The following is a 25,403-nucleotide window of genomic DNA, read 5'->3' as shown; positions in this document are numbered from 1 at the left end:
GGGGGCAAGCTCTCTAAGATTAAGGACCTTTCCTAACTTTATCAAGTATGTTTACAACATATAATAATATTTTATCAATTATTTTACACATAATTATTAGTGCAGACTATATATCTATGTCCCAATGAGGAAATGTTTGAAATGTCTTTCCCTTATATGATTTAGAGTTTAGTATTAAATGTTGAGTGTGGGTTCTGATTTTATCCCATATATAAGGCACTGAGTTAACCGATTGCTCTTTCATGGATGGTAGCAGAAGACCCAAGGCTCATAGGTGAGAGTCAAATGACTTTATTACTCAGGGCAAAGTAAGCACCCTGATTGTAATGTTTGCATTGGTTCCTTTTGTACCCTGTGTCCTGTGTGAACCAGATGGATGTCTTGCACACCCAGCAGGTTGCATTATGGGAGAAACTTGCTGAGATTGGCAGTAAACGAAATTGCTGTTTGCTCCAGAAAGAGACACTACTCCCGTCCTCAAGGTGCTTTGCAAACTCCAAGAAATGGCTTGGGTAAAAAGAAGTCAAGGCCTTATATTCTTGTTATTCTAGAAAGACATGCAAATCTGTGAGAGACCAATAGAGGACTGTCTCCCAATGGTAAAATACAGAGAATTAACAGGCATTTACAATTCATTGTGATAAATTCTGTGAACGTGATAGGTTAGTGTGCCATAGGTGTACACAGGAAGTATACAACCTGAGTGCTGCGTACATCAGGTTTGCAAAGAAGCTGATTTCTAAGTGAGAACCATAAGTCTGAATAAAATCAAGTTAAATTAATTTGCAGACAGTAAGAACATAACAGAGAGAGGTATCAGAGAAAACCATTTAAAACAGTGAAGAAAAGTTAAATATTATTTTATCTGAGTATCAGAGTGCCAGAATAGGGATATAGAAAAAAACCCAAAAAATAAGCAATTGCAGAATCACATAAGAATCTATAAGCTACATTCAGAAGTTTAGACAGTATCTTAAAAACCTTAGAAAACCACTGAATGTTTACACTTATCCATGCATCCATCTATCTATCTACACATTCAATATATTCACCTTAGAATTTTCCATTTTTAGACAGCGTGATTTCAGCAGAGGGAAAGACACTTAACCCATGGAACAGATTAGAGAACCCAGAAGGAGAACCACACAAAAAGCCCACCTGGGGACTTCCCTGGTGGTGCAGTGGTTAAGAATCCACCTGCCAATGCAGGAGACATGGGTTCAAGCCCTGGTGGGGGAATATCCCATGTGCCGTGGAGCAACTAAGCCCGTGGGCAACTAAGTGGACCACAAGTATAGAGCCTGCACTCTAGAGCCTGTGAGACACAACTACAGAGCCCGTGCACTGCAACCACTGAAGCCCTCATGCCTAGAGCCCATGCTCCACAACAAGAGAAGCCACAGCAAATAAGAGTAGCCCCCGTGCGCAGCAATGAAGACCAAACGCAGCCAAAAATAAATAAATCTTTTTTTTTAATCCCACCTGATTTTCAACAAAGATGTAAAAGCTATTCACGAGAGGATGTAGAGTCTTTGGCAAATGGAGCTGGAGCAAGTGGACATCCATAGGTGATTAACAAACCTTCAACACCAACCTCATGTTTTATACAAGAATTAACTCAAAATGGATCATGGACTTAAAAGTAAAATATAAAAATATAAAACTTTCAAGAAAAAAGAAAGAAACATGGTCTAGAATCTTGGGGATCTATGGTTAGAAATAGAGTTCTTAGATTTGAAAACAAAAGCATGATTCATAAAAGGAAAATTTGATCTATTGGACTTCATCAAAATGAAACTCTTCCTTTGTGAAAGACCGTTTTAAGAATAAAAGAAAATAAGCTCCAAAATGGGAAAAACTGTTTGCAAACCATTTATCCAACAAGGGGTAAGTAGGTAGAAAATATTTTAAAATTCTCAAAACTGAGTATTAAAAATACACAGTCAGATCATCAGCAAAAGACATTAACAGAACTTTCACTGAAGCTTCAACCTTGCCAGAGTACTCTGTTGAAGTGTCTCTGAAAACTGATAATCTCATGGTCTCCTCTCACTCAGTTTCTTTTAGGAAACAGAGAATAAATTTTCTAAATTCCCACTGTCTATATCTCCTTATAAAGTTTTAACTGTAAACGTTTGGCTATCATATTTCTTTTTTATTTTTATTTCTTCTTTAAACTCCTGGTCTGCTATGCTAGTCCACCATTTTACCACATAGTTAGTATGAAATAAGTTTCTATTCAATAAGCGTGTTTATGTGTGTGCTCCTCACCTCCTTGCCATGGTTTAGTGACATTTTGGAGAAATAAGGTGATGGATATCTGGTCCCATGATGATTTCATCATAATTCTAAAATGCCACAAAGGTCTTTGAATTGCACTGCAGTCATGTGTGAATAAAACAATGCTACTAATTTATTGCATCCAGTAAAAAAAGGATAAAACTAAACATGGAAATCCATAATCTACTGGCAAATATTCTACAGCTGAAGACTCTTTAAAGGAAAAGATATAAACAGGCTAATGATAAATATAGCTAAAGATAATTGACCATATATATCAAAAACTCACCAGATACTCACCAGTAAAGACAACCCACATAATGGGTGAAAATATTTGCAAACTATGCAACTGACAAGGGATTAATCTCCAAGATATACAAACAGATCATGCAGTTCTATATAAAAAAAACAAACAACCCAATCAAAAAATGGGCAGAAGATCTAAATAGACATTTCTCCAAAGAAAACATACATATGGCCAAAAGGCATATGAAAAGATGCTCAGTGTCAGTAATTATCACAGTAATACAAATCAAAACTACAATGAGGTATCACCTCACACTGGTCAGAATGGCCATCATCACAAAAAAAAAAAGAAAAAAAAGAAAAAATTCTACAAACAATAAATGCTGGAGAGAGTGTGGAGAAAAGGGAACCCTCCTACACTGTGTAGGAATGTAATTTGTACAACTACTATGGAGAAGAGTAGGGAGGTTCCTTTAAAAACTAAAAGTAGAATTACCATATGATCCAGCAGTCCCACTCCTGGGCATATATCTCACAAAAAAAAAAAACATAATTAGAAAAGATTTGTGCACTCCAATGTTCACTGCAGCACTGATTACAATACCCAAGACATGGAAGCAACCTAAATGTCCATCAGCAGAGGAATGGATAAAGAAGCTGTGGTACATATATACAATGGAATATTACTCAGCCATAAAAAAAACAAAATAATGCCATTTGCAGCAACATGGATGGACCTAGAGATTATCATACTAAGTGAACAAGTCAGAAAGAGAAAGACAGAGAGGAGTTTCAAGATGGCAGAGGAGTAAGATGCGGAGATCCCCTTCCTCCCCACAAATACATCACAAACAAATCTACGTGTGGAACTGCTCCTATAGAACACCCACTGAATGCTGGCAGAGGACCTCAGACCTCCCAAAAGGCAAGAAACTCCCCATGTACCTGGGTAGGGCAAGAGAAAAAAGAAAAAACAGAGACAAAAGAATAGGGACGAGACCTGCACCAGTGGGAGGGAGCCGTGAAGGAGGAAAGGTTTCCACACAGTAGGAAGCCCCTTCGCAGGTGGAGACTGCAAGTGGTGGACGGGGGAAGCTTCAGGGCCATGGAGGAGAGCGCAGCCACAGGGGTGCAGAGGGCAAAGTGGAAAGATTCCCACACAGAGGATTGGTGCCGACCTGCACTCACCAGCCCAAGAGGCTTGTCTGCTCGGCCGCCGGGGTGGGCGGGGCTGGGAGCTGAGGCTCGGGTTTCGGGTTTCGCTCGGAGCACAGGGAGAGGACTGGGGTTGGCGGCATGAACACAGCTGGAAGGGGCTAGTGCACCACAGCTAGGGAGGGAGTCCGGGAAAAAGTCTGGAACTGCCAAAGAGTCAAGAGACTTTTTCTTCCTTCTGTTTCCTGGTGCGCGAGGAGAGGGGATTAAGAGCGCTGCTTAAAGGAGCTCCAGAGACAGGTGCGAGCCGCGGCTAACAGCGTGGACCCCAGAGATGGGCATGAGATGCTAAGGCTGCTGCTGCCGCCACCAAGAAGCCTGTCTGCGAGCACAGGTCACTGTCCACACCGCGCCTCCCGGGAGCCTGTGCAGCCCGCCACTGCCAGGGTCCCGGGATCCAGGGACAACTTCCCCAGGAGAAAGCACGGCACGCCTCAGGCTGCTGCAATGTCATGCACGCTTCTGTCGCTGCAGGTTCGCCAGCATCCGTACCCCTCCCTCCCCCCGGCCTGAGTGAGCCAGAGCCCCCGAATCAGCTGCTCCTTTAACCTTGTCCTCTCTGAGCAAAGAACAGACTCCCTCCAGCGACCTACGTGCAGAGGCGGGGCCAAATCCAAAGCTGAACCCCGGGAGCTGTGCGAAGAAAGAAGAGAAAGGGGAATCTCTCCCAGCAGCCTCAGGAGCATTAGATTAAATCTCCACAATCAACTTGATGTACCCTGCATCTGTGGAATACCTGAATAGACAATGAATCAACTCAAATAGAGGAGGTGGACTTTGGGAGAAATGATATATATATTTTTTTCTCTTTTACTTTTTTTGTGTGTATGTGTGTGCTTCTGTGTATGATTTTGTCTGTATAGCTTTGCTTTTACCATTTGTCCTAGGATTCTGTCTGTCCTTTTTTTTTTTAAATATAATTTTTAGCGCTTGTTATCATTGGTGGATTTGTTTTTTGGTTTGGTTGCTCTCTTTCTTTCTTTCTTATTACTTTTAAAATATTTTTTAATAATTATTTTTTAATAACTTTATTCCATTTTATTTTATTTTATCTTCTTCTTTCTTTCTTTCTTTTTTTTTTTCCTCTCTTTTATACTGAGCCCTGTGGATGACACGCTCTTGGTGCTCCAGCCAGGTGTCAGGGCTGTGCATCTGAGGTGGGAGAGCTAAGTTCAGAATATTGGTCCACAAGAGACCTCCCAGCTCCAAGTAATATCAAATGGCAAAAAACTCCCAGGGATCTCCATCTCAATGCCAACACCCAGCTCCACTCAATGACCAGCAAGCTCCAGTGTTGTATACCCTATGCCAAACAACTAGCAAGACAGGAACACAACCCCACCCATTAGCAGAGAGGCTATCTAAATCATAATAAGGTCACAGACAACCCAAAACATACCACCAGACGTGGATGTGCCCACCAGAAAGAAAAGATCCAGCTTAATCCACCAAAACACAGGCACTAATCCCGCCCACCAAGAAGCCTAAACAACACACTGAACCAACCTTAACCACTGGGGGCAGACACCAAAAACAATGAGAACTACGAACCTGCAGCCTGCGAAAAGAAGACCCCAAACACAGTAAGTTATGCAAAATGAGGAGACAGAGAAACACACAGCAGATGAAGGAGCAAGGTAAAAACCCACCAGACCTAACAAATGAAGAGGAAATAGGCAGTCTACCTGAAAAAGAATTCAGAATAATGATAGTAAAGATGATCCAAACTCTTGGAAATACAATGGAGAAAATAAAAGAAACTTTTAACAAAGACCTAGAAGAACTAAAGAGCAAACAAACAGCGATGAACAACACAATAAGTGAAATTAAAAATTCTCTAGAAGGGATGAATAGCAGAATAACTAACTGAGGCAGAAGAATGGATAAGTGAACTGGAAGATAAAATAGAGGAAATAACTACTGCAGAGCAGAATAAAGAAAAAAAATGAAAAGAATTGAGGACAGTCGTAGAGACCTCTGGGAAAACATTAAATGCACCAACATTAGAAGTATAGGGGTCTCAAAAGAAGAAGAGATAAAGAAAGGGGCTGAGAAAATATTTGAAGAAACTATATTTGAAAACCTCCCTAATATGGGAAAGGAAATAGTTAATCAAGTCCAGGAAACACAGAGAGTCCTATACAGGATAAACACAAAGAGAAACATGCCAAGACATATATTAATAAAAATATCAAAAATTAAATACAAAGAAAAAATGTTAAAAGCAGCAGGGGAAAACAACAAATAACATAGAAGGGAATCCCCATAAAATTAACAGCAGATCTTTCAGCAGAAACTCTCCAAGCCAGAAGGGATTGGGAGGACATATTTAAAGTCATGAAGGACAAAAACCTACAACCAAGATTACTCTACCCAGCAAGGATCTCATTCAGATTTGACAGAGAAGTTAAAACATTTACAGACAAGCAATAGCTAAGAGAATTCAGCACCACCAAACCAGCTTTACAACAAATGTTAAAGGAACTTCTCTATGCAGGAAACACAAGAGAAGGAAAAGACCTACAATAACAAACACAAAACAATTAAGAAAATGGTAATAGGAACATACATTACAATAATGTCCTTAAATGTAAATTGATTAAATACTACAAACAAAAGACATAGACTGGTGTAATGGATACAAAAACAAGACCCATATATATGCTGTCTACAAGAGACCCACTTCAGACCTAGGGACACATACAGACTGAAAGTGAGGGGATGGAAAAAGATATTCCATGCAAATAGGAATCCAAAGAAGCTGGAGTAGCAATTCTCATATCAAACAAAATAGACTTTAAAGCAAAGACTATTACAAGAGACAAAGAAGGAAACTACATAATGATCAAAGGATCAATCTAAGAAGAAGATATAACAATTGTAAATATTGATTCACCCAACATAGGAGCACCTCGATACATAAGGCAAATGCGAACAGCCATAAAAGGGGAAACCAACAGTAACACAATCATATTAGGGGACTTTAAAACTGCACTTTCACCATGGACAGATCATCCAAAATGAAAATAAATAAGGAAACAAAAGCTTTAAATGATACATTAAACAACATGGCCTTAATTGATATTTATAGGACATTCCATCCAAAAACAACAGAATACACGTTTTTCTCAAGTTCTCATGGAACATTCTCCAAGATAGATCATATCTTGGGTCACAAATCAAACCTTGGTAAATTTAAGAGAATTGAAATCGTACCAAGTATCTTTTCCGACCACAATGCTATGAGACTGGATATAAATTACAGGAACAAATCTGTAAAAAACACAAGCATTTGGAGGCTAAACAATACACTACTTAATAACCAAGAGATCACTGAAGAAATCAAAGAGGAAATCAAAAAATACCTAGAAACAAATGACAATGAAAACACAATGACCCAAAACCTGTGGGATGCAGCAAAAATAGTTCTAAGAGGGAAGTTTATAGCAATACAATCCTACCTTAAGAACCAAGGAACATCTCAAATAAACAAACTAACAGTACACCTAAAGCAATTAGAGAAAGAACAACAAAAATCCCCCAAAGTTAGCAGAAGGAAAGAAATCATAAAGATCAGATCAGATATAAATAAAAAAGAAATGAAGGAAATGATAACAAAGGTCAATAAAACTAAAAGCTGATTCTTTAAGAAGATAAACAAAATTGATAAACCATTAGCCAGACTCATCAAGAAAAAAACGGTAAAGACTCAAGTCAATAGAATTAGAAATAAAAAAAGGAGAAGTAACAACTTACACTGCAGAAATACAAAGGATCATGAGAGATTACTATAAGCAACTATATGCCAATAAGATGGACAACCTGGAAGAGAGGGACAAATTCTTACAAATGCACAACCTTCCGAGACTGAACCAGGAAGAAATAGAAACTATGAACAGACCAATCACAAGCACTGAAATTGAAACTGTGATTTAAAATCTTCCAAAAAAAAACAAAAGCTCAGGACCAGATGGCTTCACAGGTGAATTCTATCAAACATTTAGAGAAGAACTAAAACTTATCCTTCTCAAACTCTTCCAAAATATAGAGAGGGAGGAACACTCCCAAACTCATTTTATGAGGCCACCATCACCCTGATAGCAAAACCAGACAAAGATGTCACAAAGAAAGAAAACTGCAGGCCAATATCACTGATGAACATAGATGCAAAACTCCTCAACAAAATACTGGCAAACAGAATCCAACAGCACATTAAAAGGATCATACAACATGATCAAGTGGGGTTTATCCCAGGAATGCAAGGATTTGTCAGTATATGCAAATCAATCAGTGTGATACACCATATGAACAAATTGAAGAAGAAAAACCATATGATCATCTCAATAGATGCAGAGAAAGCTTTCGAGAAAATTCAACACCCATTTATGATAAAAACCCTGCAGAAAGTAGGCATAGAGGGAACTTACCTGAACATAATAAAGGCCATAAATGACAAACCCACAGTCAACACTGTCCTCAGTGGTGAAAAACTGAAACCATTTTCACTAAATCAGAAACAAGACAAGGTTGCCCACTCTCACCAGTATTATTCAACACAGTTTTGGAAGTTTTAGCCATAGCAATCACAGAAGAAAAAGAAATAAAAGGAATCCAAAGTGGAAAGCAAGAAGCAAAGCTGTCGCTGTTTGCAGATGAAATGATACTATACATAGAGAATCCTAAAGATGCTAGTAGAAAACTACTAGAGGTAATCAATGAATTTGGTAAAGTACCAGGACACAAAATTAATGCACAGAAATCTCTTGTATTCCTATACACTAACGATGAAAAATCTGAAAGTGAAATTAAGAAAACTCTCCCATTTACCACTGCAACAAAAAGAATAAAATATCTAGGAATAAACCTACCTAAGGAGACAAAAGACCTGTATGCAGAAAATTATAAGACACTGATGAAAGAAATTAAAGATGATACAAATAGATGGAGAGGTATGCCATGATCTTGCAGTGGAAGAATCAACACTGTGAAAATGATTATACTACCCAAACCAATCTACAGAGTCAATGCAATCCCTATCAAACTACCACTAGCATTTTTCACAGAACTAGAACAAAAAATCTCACAATTTGCATGGAAACACAAAAGGCCCTGAATAGCAAAAGCAATCTTGAGAAAGAAAAATGGAGCTGGAGGAATCAGGCTCCCTGACTTCAGATTATACTACAAAGTTACTGTAATCAAGACAGTATGGTACTGGCACAAAAACAGAAATATAGATCAATGGAACAAGATAGAAAGCCCAGAGATAAACCCACGGACATATTGTCACCTTATCTTTGAGGAAGCAAGAATATGAAATGGAGAAAAGACAGCCTCTTCAACAAGTCGTGCTGGGAAAACTGGACAGCTACATGTAAAAGAATGAAATTAGAACACTCCCTAACACCACACAGAAAAATAAACTCAAAATGTATTAAAGACCTAAATATAAGGCCAGACACTATTAAACTCTTAGAGGAAAACAGACAGAGCACTCCATTATATAAATCACAACAAGATCCTTTTTGACCCACCTCCTAGAGAAATGTAAATAAAAACAAAAATAAAGAAATGGGACTTAATGAAACTTAAAAGCTTTTGCACAGCAAAGGAAACCATAAACAAGATAAAAAGTCATCTCTCAGAATGGGAAAAAATTTTTGCAAATGAAGCAACTGACAAAGGATTAATCCCCAGAATTTACCAGCAGCTCATGCAGCTCCATATCAAAAAAAACAAACAACCCAATCCAAAAATTGGCAGAAGACCTAAATAGACTTTTCTCCAAAGAAGATATACAGATTGCTAACAAACACATGAAAGCATGCTCAACATCACTAATCATTAGAGAAATGCAAATCAAAACTACAATGAGATATCATCTCACACTGGTCAGAATGGCCATCTTCAAAAAATCTACACACAATAAATGTAGGACAGGGTGTGGAGAAAAGGGAACCCTCTTGCACTCTTGGTGGGAATGTAAATTGATACAGCCACTAAGGAGAACAGTATGGAAGTTCCTTCAAAAATTAAACATAGAATTAGCATATGACCCAGAAATCCCACTGCTGGGCATATACCCTGAGAAAACCATAATTCAAAAAGAGTCATGTACCACAATGTTCATTGCAACACTATTTACAATAGCCAGGACACGGAAGCATCCTAAGTGTCCATTGATGGATGAATGTATAAAGAAGATGTGGCACATATATACAATGGAAAATTACACAGCCATAAAAATAAATGAAATTCAGTTATTTGTAGGGAGGTGGATGGACCTAGAGTGTGTCATACAGAGTGAAGTAAGTCAGAAAGAGAGAAACAAATACCGTATGATAACACATATATATGGAATCTAAAAAAAAAAAAAAAAGGTCATGAAGAACCTAGGGGCAGGACAGGATAAAGATGCAGACCTATTAGAGAATGGACTTGAGGACACAGGGAGGTGGAAGAGTATGCTGGGACAAAGTGAGAGAGTGGCATGGACCTATATACACTACCAAATGTAAAACCGATAGCTAGTGAGAAGCATCTGCATAGCACAGAGAGGTCAGTTCAGTTCTTTGTGACCACCTAGAAGGATGGGATAGGGAGGGTGGGAGGGAGGGAGACACAAGAGGGAAGATATATAGAGATATATGTATATGTATAGCTGATTCACTTTGTTATAAAGCAGAAACTAACAACATTGTAAAGCAATTATACTCCATAAAGATGTTAAAAATATTGAAATTTTAAAACAATATAAAGAAATGCATTATGGAATTTAAACTATCGGGTTGTCCACAACGTTTGTTTAGGTTTTTCCGTAACATTGTATGGAAAACACCCGAACGAACATTTTGGCCAACCCAATATATTATGTATTGTAATTGCCAGTGCTAGCACAGAAATATGCAGGTGGTAAAAGGAATATCATGTTTTAATTTTCTTGAACTATCGAGAAAATGGTAAAAGTATCAATGTAAGGTGGAATATAATAAGGAAAGTTTGTTATTGTCTTTTAGTAATCACTAAATGAATATCAAATGTATAGGTGGAAAAAAGAAATTGATTAACCATGAAGAAAGCAAGAAAAGTGAAAAGGGAACAGAAACGTGCGCCTAATCGAAAATCAATATTGATATAGCAGATTTAACCCAAATATATGAGCACTTACACAAAGATTGTAAGAATGAATTGAAAAATAAATATATGTTGCTTACAAGACTGATCTGTTTAATATGGTATGCCACAAAGTTTGAAAACGAAAGAATAGGAAAAAAGATATTCACACAAATGCATATATAAAAAATCAGTGGTTCAAAAAAATATTCCCTCCTTAGAGAAACCATGTTATTTTATTTATTTATATCTCTTACCATCCCACCCCACTAATACAAGAATATAATCTACCTGAGGAGATACGTTTGTTTCCTACTCAAAGACTCTCAAAGAGCACGTGGAATGTAAGAAGTATTTAATAAGTATTTGAAGACATTTCTTTATTTGTTATTTTCACAACAGTCTAGTCCTCACTTTACCCCAAGGTACTACATCTATATACTAATGACCTGAACATTATCAACCAGCCTTGTTTTGCCATAAACTACACTTCTCATGTGACCCTTTGTTCTTTCATTGCATCTTTAGGGCTAGACCTTTATCCTAGATACAATCACGCTTGCCTTTCCCTACCACCTGGGTGAACTGGTACAAATGCCTGATGATCCTACTGTGTTCTATAACCAATTCAATCTGATTCACTTTTCTGAAGATCACATTAATTTCCTGTAACTGACAAAAGAATAAGTAGAAAACAAAACCATAAAACTATTATATAAATATGGCTGGAGACATTCCATATCAGATTTATATGCACGTAAGTAGAATTTAAAGCATATGGAAAAGTTCATATAGTCTCTATCCACAGTAGGTAAAAAATGCTCAGAAAATATACAGTTCAAATAGACTGAGAGAAAAACCGAACTGCATTCTCCTTAACCAAGACAAAAATCAAGTTTCAGCGAAGTGCATGGTGTCTCCTATAACAGAGGTATAGAGAATGACATGGACCAGGCTTAGCACCTGCCAGTCAGAATAATCAAACTCTAGAGAAGCTTAATGCCTTATCAAGGAAGGTCAGTTATGCTAGTGTGAAAACCCAGTTTAGGATGCCTGAGAAGTTTTGAAACCCTAGACCTCTCTAAACCCTTGAAGCTTGAAAAAGTGGCTCATCTCTCCCTTTTAAGGGCTAGACTTTCTAGAAACTTAATGCACAGAGACCTCTGTCCTGTGAGACAATATGGTCACCACATAACTGGCCCCATCCTTCCTTGCTACACACACTAGATATATATCTGATGTTAAGTTGTGGCATAACCCAGCTGGGAATTTGCTGATCCTCATAATAAAGGAAAGGATCACTATCTCAAACTACCTAATTAGCATTTACCAGCAGTAGCTGATGGAATACAAGTAGGATTTAATTCTGAGATTTTTTTATTCAGGGTACCAGAATATAAGATTGAATATGGCAGAATTTCTTTATTTAGGAGACATTTTTGAGGATACACATTTTAGTATTCTGTCAAGGGCCTCAGGGGTGGTATGAACTGGCTACCAAGATAGCTTCTAAAAGCTGGAAAAAGGATGAACATGCTAAGTGATGTCAAAATCCCATTGTAGACTACAGAAGAAAGGATTCAAAGGCTTGGGGAAGTGGGACTGCTGGAGGGGTTACAACATGTAGGGCTGGAAATGTCACCAGGTGGTTATATTCCACAGGAAGGATTGGGGGATACAACACTTGCCATAGACATAAGAAACATGCCCATGGAGGGGCACCAGCATTATTAAAATGTTCATTAGTTCCTCTCCTCAGCAAGCTAGGGCTGATTGCAGGAGAGGCTGTTACAGAATTAGGAACAATAATAGAAATGGAGATGATAACACCCCCTAACTGCAGATATGCACAACCACCAGAAGCCAGGAAGACGTGATTATTGCAATGAGTAGCTGGGTTAGATTAGCAGACAAAAGGCCTGTCTAATCCACAGACATTTATGGAGATAGAAGGAGAACACAGTGCCCATAAATGCAAAAAAGTAGGCAGCCCCAATGGGTACTATGTAGCTTATAATATCAGGAGAAACCAGTTATATGACTTTTGGTTGTAATCTCCTAAAAAATTATAATTATATGTCCATATTCCAGACCTAAGCTTATTTTCAGATCCAGAAGCCTTTTACTTAAAAGGAAGCCAGATCTCCAGGAGGAAGAACCTAGCAAAATCCGAGAAACACATGTGAATGGTACCTCCAGACTTCCTCCGACAGGAATTCATGGCTATTAACTCGGATAACTGCGTTGGAAAAAGGAGAGCATCCAAACTTTAGAGGATTGTCTTTCATTCTCTAAGTTGACATGAGTACCAGGAGATCTGAAGCATCATCATGGTCCCCTGCTTGACTGGATGGGACCAGGCAATAAATATATTTCTTCACATAGTTCAGCAAACAGTGGGTAAACTGGGTTCCTAGACCATCTCGTAATCATTTTCTAGGCTCAGGAGCATATGATTGGGATTGACATATCTAGTAGTTGTTGAAATTCCCATATTAGGTTGTGGGCCTATAGGATAAACACAATCAGATTGAGTGATACCAAATGCAAGCCTCTGTACCTGACTCCCAAGATAATGAATCAGAAGTAGTCTCACATCGTGGGTTAAGATGGCAGACATCAGTGGACCCTCTAGGATCTAAAGGATACAGATGCGGTGTCCCTCAACATTTCTATATTAAATTTACCATCTTGCCTCTGCAGACACCAGGTCGATCTTGAAGAGTGACAATAGACTATCCCGAATTCAATTAAGTTGTAGCATCAATCACAGCTGTGGTCATATATTGTATTTTTTTCTAGATTTGGAAAATAAATTATTTTCCATTCTGATAGGAAAAGAGATCAGAAACAGTATTCAAATGAAATGGACAACTATATATATTTACAGTTTTTTGTTCTCTCCTTCCTGACCCACCGGGGCTATGCTAACCCTCACTCATAATATAGTTGGAGAGAGCTGGATCTTCTGGATTTCATTCAGAACATCACACTGATCCACATCACATTGCTCTAGTAAGAAGAAAGGAACAACAAAATGTGTATGTTTGGACTTTTTCTTCTAGGTGTGATTGGACGATGTAAAGATTTTAAATAGAGTGATTCAGTCAGAATTTCAGTTTAAATAAGTCACACTGGTGGCTTCATGGCTGGGCTCAACTTGAGATAAATAATGACGAAAAAAGGCATTGAAGTAGTCCCAGTGAGACATAACAGATGTTTGTCAGAGTCTTGGCAAGACAGAGGACCTGGTACACTCAACTTGGATGAAGAGGATTTCATGAAGAGACAATTTTAAAAGGTGTGGGTAAGGTTATGCAAACCCACAAGGGTTACTGAGGTACCTAAGGGCTCCTACAAATGAGAAACACTACCATATTTGGCCAGGAGGCAAGAGGAGGGAACAGTGTTAGTACAGCTTGGATGAGAGTTAGAAGAAAAATCACTAGAAAGAAAAGACTAGTCTTGGAGAGCCAAAACCTGTCAAGACCATGTAAAATCTAGGGGAGGAAAAAAAGATCTATATAGTTTACTCTCTAATTTCTAGTAGAAATGGACACTTACTCTAAGGATGTTATGAAGAAACAGGTGTTTTCTCTCTTCCATGCTTACCTTTTCCTCTCCAACATGATGTATTTAGGAAGAGTCAGCCAGAAAACCAGTCAGCTGGGAGAATACAGCAGCCTTGAGGAAGACGGTGTGTCAGAGGAGTTCTGTGAACAAGGTCATGTAGCCAAGCCATTGCCAACTGTGAAAAGCAGGAGACCCTGGCAGCTCTTCTCTGCCACTGGGTAGTGTGTGCTATCATGTACGGTGGGACCAGCCCAAGTAACTGGCTATCTCTAAGTCCTTATGTGCTGAAATCAGGCTTCTTGACACCACTTTAGATTATCTATCTTTACCATATAGCATTGTTTTGAGAGTTTTCAAGCAGAAAATACTGAAATATGCCATACAGTGTATTGGAACAATTGTTGAATCGGGTCTTAGACTTAAGTTTTGTTTGATATCAACAACACATTAATAGCTCTTTTTCATTGCGTAGCTACTGTGTTTAAGGCACTATAATGGATGCTTTATAGCCTTTATTTGATTCAATATTCATCATAACTAGAGGTAGGTGATATTAAGTCTAGTAATTTCATGTGAGAAGACTAAAGCCAAGAGAGGATAAATAATTAAAGGCCATATTGAAAGTAAGTGGATGACCCAGTGTTGAAACTCACAATTCTCTGATTAAGAATATATAAGTTTAGGGCTTCTCTGGTGGCGCAGTGGTTGGGAGTCCGCCTGCCGATGCAGGGGACACGGGTTCGTGCCCCGGTCCGGGAAGATCCCACATGCTGTGGAGCGGCTGGGCCCGTGAGTGATGGCCGCTGAGCCTGCGCGTCCGGAGCCTGTGCTCCGCAGCGAGAGGGGCCACAACAGTGAGAGGCCCACGTACCGCAAAAAAAAAAAAAAAAAAAAAGAATATATGTTTAAAATGCAGATGACCAACAGGCACATGAAATCTGCTCAACATCGCTAATCATCATGGAAATGCAAATCAGAACCACAGTGATATCACCCCGACACCTGTCAGAAAGGCTATCATCATCAAAAAAAAAAAACCCCACAAATAACAAATGTTGGCGAGGGTGTGGAGGAAAGGGAACCCTCCTACACTGTTGGTGGGAATGGAAATTGGTACAGCCACTGTAGAAAAAATTATGGAGGTTTCTCAAAAAACTAAAAATAGAGCTGCCATAAGACCCAGCAATTCCACTCCTGTATATATATCTGAGAAAAACAAAAATACTAATTTGAAAAGATACACGCACCCCAATGTTCATAGCAGCATTATTTACAATAGCCGAGATATGGAAGTGACCTATGAGTCCATCAACAGACGAATGGATAAAGAAGATGTGGTGTAAATACATACACATACACACACACACACACACACACACACACACACACACACACAATGGAATACTACTCAGCCATAAAAAATGAATGAAATCCTGCCACTTGCAGCAACATGGATGGACTTGAGGGCATTAGGCTAAGTAAAATAAGTCAGAGAAAGACAAATACTATATGATATCTCTTACATGTGGAATCTAAAAAAATACAACAAACTAGTGAATATAATAAAAAGAAGCAGATTCACAGATATAGAGAACAAAGTGGTGGTTATCAGTGGGAATGCGGGGAAGGGGTAGTACAGAGAATTTAAGAGGTACAAACTATTGGGTATAACATGGCCTTAAGGATGTACTGTACAACATGGGGAATATAGCCAACAGTTTTTAATAACTGTAAATGGAAAGAAACTTCTATTGTATAAAAATTTTTAAAAACAAACTTAAAGCCCCCCCAAAAAAGAATATATGGGTTTAGTCACAGACAACAATGCTCATGTGAACAGATTATGCAAAGTAGTTAGAAAGATAAATATCCCACTCAGAAAAGATTTATGCAAAGCAGTATATGATGACGTATATACAGTTTTGCACAATAATCAAATGATTACTGGACTAACACTGATAAAATTGGAATTTATAACTGATAATAATTAACCTTGCTAGGAATAATCAATGAAGTATTAAAAAGCAGAAATATATTTATCTGGATGTTTAACGGTGGGTAGATTGCATAAGAATCTTCAAAAACAGAATAGACAGCATTATTGATCAACCGTTTCTGACACACTTCATAAAACTAACCTCAGCTGAGGCACAGTTTCATCTCTGTGGTTCCATGTTCTATTGTAATTATATACCTCCTTATTTTCTTGCCAAAATTATTTATTTGTTTTTGATAAATAAGAAACCATTTATAATCTTGCAAAATTGAGATATTTCTAAATATATAAAAAAAGAAATCTGTTCTCTCCATTTCTGATTATTCTGTGGAGTCCAAAATAATCAGAGACCTTTCCTAAATAGTAGATTACAATAATCATAATAAACAACTTGCTCTTTAAAGGAGTTTTTATAAGGTCAATAAGCTATAGCATTTAGTAATAACAGGTTTAATTCTGATGTTTTTATGAGTAAGAGTGTTTTCAAAGTTGAGATTGCTTTCCTAAGTCTTTGTCTTCACAACTACCTGACAGCTGATTTGTGAGTTTGTGTCACAGTTGGATGGTGTGCATCCATCTAAGAAATAACAAACACAGGGACCTCTTGGAACAGATGGAAGGCATTCATGGATGGTTTCACCTACTTAGCGAATTGGCAAATTAACCAAGGAGTCTGGGTTCTGATATTGAAATAGTTGCTTGCTAGCATCACCGCAGAAGTCGTCAATGACAGCTGCTGTCTCTAAGTATTTTAAACTCTTAGTCATGCCTCAGTTCTTGAGACTTCATTTTACATTTGGAAAAATAAGTCCCAGTAATAAATATTCGGCTCTTCTTGCATGCTTTTTTTTTTTAAATTTTCTTAGGAAGTGTTCTTATACTGAAGAGGAAAAATGTTACAGGTAGAAGAACTATATTATAGATAAGGAAAATAGGGGGCTATTTATAAAATAAATACGAAGTTTCAAGCTTTGCACTTTCACAGATTTTCCATGAAAATTACTCATCATGTATAATTATCTTCCATTAAAAAATAGTCACATTTGACTGAAAATATGAACACCTGCCTGACCCACAGTCTTAATCTTCAGAAGTCCAGGATATGTAATTTGGGTTCCCTCTGCCTTCCACCATTTCCTTCCTTTTTTCTCAGAATGTTAAGAATTCTTTCTAAAGTGAGACAAAGTATGTTATTAGACATCAATCCATCCTTGTTTTATTTATTTATTTTTATTAGTTTCTGCTTTATAACAAAGCGAATCAGTCATACATATACATCTGTTCCCATATCCCTTCCCTCATGCAACTCCCTCCCTCCCACCCTCCCCATCCCACCCCTCCAGGCGGTCACAAAGCACCGAGCTGATCTCCCTGTGCTCTGCGGCTGCTTCCCACTAGCTATCTATCTTACGTTTGGTAGTGTAGACTTTCCTAATAGTATGAGTACATTCTGATTTTCCTTTTTGATTATTTTTGTTGTTTTTCCTGAAGACTGATTTAGGTCAGGGTTTATTTTCTTTTTCCTTAGTTAAAAAAATTAATCCCTTGAAAGTTGAATATATGATTTTAAGAGAAGTACTTTCATTTTCTTCAATTATTGCTCTTATGAGCCATATTTATACTGATACTCCATATGCATTTAGACCACATCTAAAAACTGATACAGAAAATTTTCGTATTTTAGTTCTTTACTGTCTCCTTTTAAAGTTATTAATGAATTAGGGTGCTGAGAAATTTAAGCATTTTTTAATAGTTGTTCTGCCACAGCTGCTTCTTTATTTACCATCCCAATTAATAAAATGTAAAACTAAATTATATATTAATTGAATCCATGGATAACACTAAATTGGGAGCAGTTGTAAACAAGAGCACTCACACAAAAGTGTTATGATATAGAAATCTGAGAAGAAAAAAAAGTTTAAAAAATGTTTAACTTGAGGAAATGTAATTTTTCTTAGATAGAGAAAGTTACTGGGCTTTTTGCCAGTCTTTGCCTCTATTCAACATGTATGTGTTGGTATAAATCCTGATTAGAACCCTAGGAAGTAATGATCGTTTATTTGAAGCTTTGGAAAATAAGGAAACTTTAGCTTTCAGCACCTTAATGCCTTATCTGCATAGGACCATGTGGAGTAAATCATAGCTCTCCTGTACTACACAGTTTCTTGTTTTCTTTTAGGTTACATTTAACATATAATTTATCTCTAAGCATAAGTCTTTCCTTTTATTTGAGACAATGTATAAAATCTTTCAGACAGGTTCTGCAGCTCACAGCTTTTTAAATTAACTTGAATTGTGTTAATACTAGTAACATTTATTTTTGCCTGGACTTCTGGACTTTATGGAAGTTGATTTAAGGAAATACTAAGGGAACTCATATTTTATTTACTAATTTTCATCATAGTTATTTCAATCAAAAACCCTTAAGAGATCTAAATGAGCAGCATATTTTTCTATGTTTATTGGGATGATAAAATGGGTAATACTGTAATATCACAACATGGTAAGTACCGGTATGTTAAGAAATTATGTATAATGAGAGAGAAGATAGATGAGCATAACACAAATACAGCAAATATATATAAACTGAAATGATTAAGAATCAATCTTCACTTAAATGTGAATAAAAAAGTAGACTCATATAATGAAATGAGAGTCATGGCATTTTACAAATTAAGTAGGTGACTTTTGTAACCAAGATATTTGAGAGCTGTAGGGATACCCTAATCATAGAATAATAAAATATTGTATCAGTAAATAACCTCTGAGTTTTTGGCTAAGAATTTGTGGCAAAGAAAGGGGTGACTTATCACAGACTATGGGTAGAACCAAAGGTAGAACTTAAGTATTCTGATTTATATTTTGGTGTTATCATCACTGTACCCCGTGGCCAGTGTACTGCATTTCTCAGGGCCAATATTTGACTTATATTAAGATATTAATAAGCTTTCACTAAAACATGCATTGTTTTTTAACACACTGGAACAGAGATCAATCTATCAGCCATGAAAATATCAAACTTTTGCTCAGCAACTCCCTTCAGATTACAATGAGCATTGTCCAAGGAATGGAGACATTCAAGATGGTATTTCTGTTTTGAGGAACTTACAACTGGGTTTTGCAGATGAAAAAATCATATTCAGAAAAAGCACAATAATGAGAAGCACTGTTAAATGCTGTTGGAGTATTAAAGACAAAATATTCTACTACATTTTAGAAAAGAAAGAATTTACTGAAATAGAGTCATCTGTTAAAGCATTATTAGATGAATGAACTTCAAAGCACAAAAACCTATAAATCAATAGAAAAACAAGAGAAAAGCATTATACATGGAGGGATTCTCAATTAGAAAATGCACAGATATAGAAAGAATGTTTTTTTCAGGATGATTAATTTTACTGAATTAGACATTGCTTTAGATATAGCATGAGGACAATTCAGAAGACACTTTTAATTATGAAACCATTTATTACTTTAAATATTAAGATAATTTTTAAGCAAGTTTTTGATATTTACAAGGCAATGTTCTAAGGACTGAAAGGAACTTGAGAATTTCTTTGTAGGCTGAATTTGAGAATAAATTTTATACCCTGGTCAAACATACTACATGGTCTTTTATCATTATGAATGATTTTAACAGCTATGGCTTTAAAATAGACAACTCAACAATAAAAAAAAAAAACTCAATCAAAAAGTGGGCAGAAGACCTAAACAGACATTTCTCCAAAGAAGACATACAGATGGCTAACAGGCACATGAAAAGATGCTCAACATCACTAACTATTAGAGAAATGCATATCCAAACTACAATGAGGTATCCTCACACTGGTCAGAATGGTCATCATCAAAAAGTCTACAAATAAGAAATGCTGGGGCTTCCCTGGTGGCACAGTGGTTGAGAGTCCGCCTGCTGATGCAGGGGATACGGGTTCGTGCCCCGGTCTGGGAGGAGCCCACATGCCGCAGAGCGGCTGGTCATGTGAGCCATGGCCGCTGAGCCTGCGCGTCTAGAGCCTGTGCTCCGCAACGGGAGAGGCCACAACAGTGAGAGGCCCGCGTACCACCAAAAAAAAAAAAAAAAAGAAATGCTGGAGAAGGTGTGGAGAAAAGGGAACCCTCCTATATTTTTGGTGGGAATGTAAATTGGTGCAGCCACTATGGAGAACAGTATGGAGGTTCCTCAAAAAACTAAAAATAGAGTTGCTATATGACCCATCAATTCCACTCCTGGGCATATAACTGGACAAAATTATAATTTGAAAAGATACATGCACCCCTATGTTCATAGCAGCACTATTCACAATAGTCAAGACACAAAAACAAACTAAACGTCCATATACAGATGAATGGATAAAGAAGATGTGGTACATGTATACAATGGAATATTACTCAGCCATAAACCAGAATGAAATAATGTCATTTGCAGCAACATGGATGAACCTAGAGATTATCATACTAAGTGAAGTAAGTCAGAAAGAGAAAGACAAATATCATGATATCACTTATAAGTGGAATCTAAAATGTGGTACAAATGGACTTATCTACAAAACAGAAACAGGTTCACAGACATAGAGAACAGACTTGTGGTTGCCAAGAGGGAGGGAGGTGGGGGAGAGATGAATTGGGAGTTTGAGATTAGCAGATGCAAACTATTATATATATATATATATATATATATATATATATATATATATATATATATATATATATCCTGTGCTTGCCCAGCTTCAAGACCAAAGAAAGAGCCCAGAGTCAGAGACAGAGATATCAATGGTTTAATGGATGGGGGAGCTTACAAGTTGGAAGCAAGGTCCTGGAGCAACACCCCACCGTGTGCTGCAGACCATGGGCAGGACTTGGTGGCTGTCTTTGTTTCCAGGGGAGGAGGAGGTTACAAGTTATAGGGGAATTGATGTCAGGTTGGCTCATCAGTTACCAGGAAAACCAGCAGAGGGGCACGCCTCTCACCTCCCCTTTGATAAACATAATGGAGAGTTCTGATCTAAAGCTGGATCCATCAGTAGCTGGGGCCTGGGCAAATATGTAGGGAGGTCAGTCATGTGTGTAGGGTGTAGGTGAAGCAGGCACTGATCAAGCAGGGGATGTACAGAGAGCAAGAGAACAGCCACCTTGAGTGGCCTGACCATACACCTATGAAGGAAACCAAGTTCTTAATTAGGTAGTGGCATTGCCACAGGAAATCACTCTTATAGAGCTTGGTGAGTTAAGTAGATATATAATCTGAGCCTTTGGTATTTAACCTGATGGTTTGCTACTCATTAAGACCAAACGGAATTCCCTAAAATGAGACTTGCAAAGGGATTCCATGTTGCTTCAATAAATTGTGATATTTAAGAGCAAGTCAATCAGTAAAACTCACTTTTGGAACATATATTATAAGAATATATAAGAAACTATTGCTTCTCATCATAATTTAACTCCTCACCTTCTAACTTTTTTCAGTATCATCCTTAACTTGATTACCCCACTTATCTGGCTCATTTTTATTGGCTTGTTTTGGCTCCCACCATCCTGAATGGAACTTTTGGTACAAGTTCTTTATGTATAACTATTAATTTTCAAAACTTGGCCCCATGGGCCAAGACTGAAAATTGCATTTGACATATTTATGACTTGCTTTCTTCACCTGCCTACATGTACAAGCACAGCTAAATCTACAGCCACTGCTCATTATTCAGCCACTAAACCAAATTTAATAATGTGGAGTCCTTTCTTATTTACGACCAGACAACTTTCAGTTTCTATTAGTAAACTGTCCTAGTTAGAACCTTGACATTTATATAGACATCAAAATGTTGTAGGCAAGAGTATAGAAACAAAAAGTGATATTTTATAAGATTACTGTATCTACAACATGCAGAAAGCACTGGAGAATAGTGGAAAAAGAATAAAGGAAACTATTACAATAGATCAAAACTGGGGTGACATTGGCCCAAGATAGAGTAAATACAGTGATAATGCTAAGAAAGTATACGTATTATTATGCAGATGCATAATAATTTGAAGAGAAAAATCAACAGCACCTTGTGACTAACTAAAGGAAGAAAGAAAAAAGAAAAAAGCTGCATTGTTCTAGAACCCAGTCTTGAAGAGACAACAGTATCACTAAAAGAAATCGGAAAACCTAGAGAAGAATGGATTATGATAAAATTAATGCTTGTTTAATTTGAGGCTAAAGCATCCAGGTGGAGACATTATGCATGGAAATTCAATATCAGAATTTTGAATAAAAGTTCAGGACTAGATATTTTGGAAGTTATGAATGCAGAAATGATATATGAAACCATTATGGTAGATGAGATCTAAAAATAAAAGAGAGAATAATGGAAGGGAGCTGAAATCTCAGGGTTTCATGGATATTAGGTGTAATTTTGCACAGCAAACCATAAACAAGACCAAAAGACAACCTTCAGAATGGGAGAAAATATTTGCAAATGAAGCAACTGACAAAGAATTAATCTCCAAAATTTACAAGCAGCTCATGCAGCTCAATAACAAAAAAACAAACAACCCAATCCAAAAATGCGCAGACGACCAACATAGACATTTCTCCAAAGAAGATATACAGACTGCCAACAAACACATGAAAGAATGCTTAACATCATTAACCATTAGAGAAATGCAAATCAAAACTACAATGAGATATCATCTCACACCAGTCAGAATGGCCATCATCAAAAAATCTACAAACAATAAATTCTGGAGAGGGTGTGGAGAAAAGGGAACACTCTTGCACTGTTGGTGGGAATGTAAATTGATACAACCACTATGGAGAACAGTATGGAGGTTCCTTAAAAAACTAAAAATAGAACTACCATATGACCCAGCAATCCCACTACTCGGCATATACCCTGAGAAAACCATAATTCAAAGAGAGTCATGTACCAAAATGTTCATTGCAGCTCTATTTACAATAGCCAGGAGATGGAAGCAACCTAAGTGTCCATCATCAGATGAATGGATAAAGAAGATGTGGCACAAATATACAATGGAATATTACTCAGCCATAATAAGAAAGGAAATTGAGTTATTTGTAGTGAGGTGGATGGACCTAGAGTGTGTCATCCAGAGTGAAGTAAGTCAGAAAGAGAAAAACAAATACCGTATGCTAACACATATATATGGAATTTAAGAAAAAAAAACAAAAAGATCATGAAGAACCTAGGGGTAAGACGGGAATAAAGACACAGACCTACTAGAGAATGGACTTGAGGATATGGGGAGGGGGAAGGGTAAGCTGTGACAAAGTGAGAGAGTGGCATGGACATATATACACTACCAAACGTAAGGTAGATAGCTAGTGGGAAGCAGCCGCATAGCACAGGGAGATCAGCTCGGTGCTTTGTGACCACCTAGAGGGGTGGGATAGGGAGGGTGGGAGATGCAAGAGGGAAGGGATATGGGAACAGATGTATATGTATAACTGATTCACTTTGTTATAAAGCAGAAACTAACACATCATTGTAAAGCAATTATACTCCAATATGTAAAAAAAATAAAAAAAGAAGAAGAATGTAGCCAGTAAAATATAGAGAGAAGAGGGAAAAAGACAAGAGGCAAAACAAAGATAGTGTGACCTCAGAAAGAGAGGGAGATTGAGAGAAAGAAAGGGAAAGGGGGTGCGAAGAGGGAGAGAGAGGGAGAGAGAGGGAGGGAGAGGGAGAGAGAGGGAGAGAGAGAGAGGGAGGGAGGAAGGAAGGAAAAATACGATTTATCAGCAGCTGGGGTGTTTTCAGGGAACGTGAGCTAAGGAATACTAGGGTCCATCTAGACACCAAAAATAACACTGTAATTTTGAGTATAACAGTTACAGTTATGATTACCCCTCCCTGTTTGTTAGTGATCATAGGAAGAAACAGCATTTAAAAAAAAAACAAAAAACACAAACACCAAATGACAAAAATAAAAGCCTCTATTTTGAGACATGAAAAAACTTACCAGCAGTTGCATTGGTTGGCTGTTGTCCTAACATCTATAGCTTTGCTTATTTAAGAAGCTCAAGGATATCCAGTAAAGGCCAAACAACACTAGATTTATGTTAAGAATGTGTTTTTTTCTATCTGTGCTTTCTTTTTCTTTTTTAAAAAAAGTGATTGTTAACAAGATTGTGCCTTATAAATTTTGAAATTAAATATAATACACTGGAATTTAAAACAATTACATGAGAATATGAAATATAATAAATAATAAAAGATATTTTCACCTGGAAAGTAGCTAACCAGTTTGATGTTAGGTTAAAATGGGACAGTTTCTGACATATTTTGAAAAAGAGAGTCCATTACGCTCTCAATATTTTAAGTAAAATACTATATTGGCCTTAGTTTGAGAAAACGTGTATTCAATTATTGAAAATTATATAGGATGACTAAAACAATTAGTTCTAGCAAGTAAGAATAAGAAAAAACGTTCAATGTACCCTAGCCAAGGCAGCTTACAAAGCTGTTATTCAAGCCTAATAAAGATCTACCCCTTGCTTCACCCTCAAACCCACTTTAAAAACCAAGCACACTCATAAGAACATGGGTAAGACTTTAAAAGAGCAGACCGATGGAAAGGCTAAAATTATATCAGAATCTTCAAATTTGATTGCATCTTAGGAAATGATCATATAATTATTTATGGTAATTAAAAAGAATCAAATTTCTGATACATGCCACAATATGTATTAATCTCATACACATGATGCTAAGTGACAGAAGCTGGACAGAGAGGCCACATACTGCATGACTGCATTTAAAGAACATTCTAGAGAAGAAAAATCTCTGGGTACAATGAGCAGAATAGTCATTGCCAAGAGATGAGTTTGGGATGAAGTACAAAAGAGCACAGTGGAAGTGTCTGTGGTGATAATCATATTCTATATCTTGATTTTGGAAGAGGCCACACAACTGAATACATTTGTCAGAACCCATTGAAATCCCCCCTTAAAAAGCAGTGAAGTTTATGGCATGTAAAATTT

The sequence above is a fragment of the Hyperoodon ampullatus genome (assembly GCF_949752795.1).
Source record: "Hyperoodon ampullatus genome assembly, chromosome: 2".
Classification (NCBI taxonomy): domain Eukaryota; kingdom Metazoa; phylum Chordata; class Mammalia; order Artiodactyla; family Ziphiidae; genus Hyperoodon; species Hyperoodon ampullatus.
This window is presented reverse-complemented; position numbering follows the sequence as displayed.